This window comes from Dromiciops gliroides, chromosome 2, assembly GCF_019393635.1.
Source record: "Dromiciops gliroides isolate mDroGli1 chromosome 2, mDroGli1.pri, whole genome shotgun sequence".
Lineage (NCBI taxonomy): Eukaryota > Metazoa > Chordata > Mammalia > Microbiotheria > Microbiotheriidae > Dromiciops > Dromiciops gliroides.
In genome coordinates, this window is record NC_057862.1 from 510,182,078 (window position 1) to 510,183,702 (window position 1,625).

The 1,625-nt window shown below is 51.0% G+C and overlaps 1 pseudogene; it reads right to left on the minus strand.

Moving 5' to 3' along the window:
• Positions 1–305: 305 nt before the first annotated feature.
• Positions 306–1,169, minus strand: LOC122744308 (annotated as a pseudogene).
• Between the last annotated feature and the right edge of the window lie 456 nt (positions 1,170–1,625).

Consider the following 1,625-nt stretch of genomic DNA (forward strand, 5'->3'; position numbering starts at 1 on the left):
CAGTTAACACTATCCCATACGGGGTTGCAAAGCTTAATTTAAGAAGCTTTGCTCTAAGTTCTTGAAGGTGCTAAGGAAGCCTGGAGCCCCAGGTATGAGCAAAGCCTTTGATACTTTATTTATTTATTTTTGAGGTGAATCATGATTTTAATGCATCAGGCAAAGTCTGACATAAAAATCCCAAAACTCTAGTCAAGGCTCATTGCAGGCAGCTGTGACCATCCGTGTGGACGCGGGCCCCTCTGCCAGCTCAGCCCAGACGCCCGCCTCCCCACCCCATTTGGCCCTGTCTGGCCACACAGCCCTTAGTTCCCGTTTTCAGTACTGGACATCCTTTCCTGCAGCGTCCTCTCTTGCTTCAAGGTATCAGCAACAAACTTGCCGGATCCCGTTGGGACAGCTTCTCCAACGCCATCTGGTCCTCTCATCCAGGTGGACCTTCTACAGGCTGCTGGCCTGGTCTTCTTGGATGCTGAGCACAGGACTGAGCTTGGCGTTCTCTTTGAGCACCTCCCCCAGGATGTTGGGAAAGATGGTGAGATAGTCACAGCTGGTCAGGGCCTTGATCTCCTCTAGTTGCGGAAGGACGCCTCCATCACAATTGTTTTGTAACCAAACTGCTTGTAGTAGTTGTAGATTTTGGGGCGCTCTTTATGCCTGTGGGGCTCATAGGACTTCTTGTCTGTGTTTGCCACATGCCAGTCTAAAATGCGACCTACAAATGGGGAGATGAGGGTCACGCCAGCCTCGGCACAGGCCACGGCCTGAGCAAAGGAGAACAGCAGGGTCATGTTGCAGGGGACACCATGCTGCTCCTCCTGGATCTTTCCGGCCTGAATTCCTTCCCAGGTAGAGGACAGCTTGATGAGAACTCCCTCTTTGCTGATGCCGGCCTCTTTGTAGAGGTCAATGAGGCAAAGGGCCCTTTGGACTATTTCTTTCTTGTCAAAGGACAGCCTGGCGTCAACTTCTGTGGACACCCGGCCAGGAATCTTCTTCAGAATCTCAGCCCCAAACAACAGAAACAGCTTGTCACTGGCATTCTGGATCTGCTTTTCCTGGGACACCGCCCGCGCCCCCCCCCCCCGCCCCCACCTCCCGAGATTTTTTCCATATGCAATGGCATCTTCTACCAGGTACTGGTAGGCTGGCATCTGGGCAACAGTCAGGATCAGTGAGGGATTGGTGGTGGCTTCCTGACACTTATATTCATCGTTGGTGCAGAAGTCGCCGGTGTCTGCCACCACGGTGAAGCGCCGCAGCTGCTTGAGCGCCGCCTCTATTGGGGCGCTTCACCGGAGAGTTAGAGGTGGATGCGGTGACATGGCTAGCGGCCAGGGGTGTGAGCGGTGCGAAAGCCGAGCCCACAATACTGATACCTTCTTAAAGTATATAGATTTAAAGGTTGAAGGATACTTTCATGCCATCTAGTCCAACATGATCATTTTACAGATCTAGAAAATGAGGTTAACAGAGGTCAAGTGACTTAACCATGGTCACATGAGTAGTTAACTTAGAGATGCTCTTTCATTTGAACTCAGTTCCTTTGAGTCCAAAGCCAGCACTCTGTCTATTGTAATACATTGCCTTTGCCAAACAGTCCAGTGAGATTTTTATGTATTTAC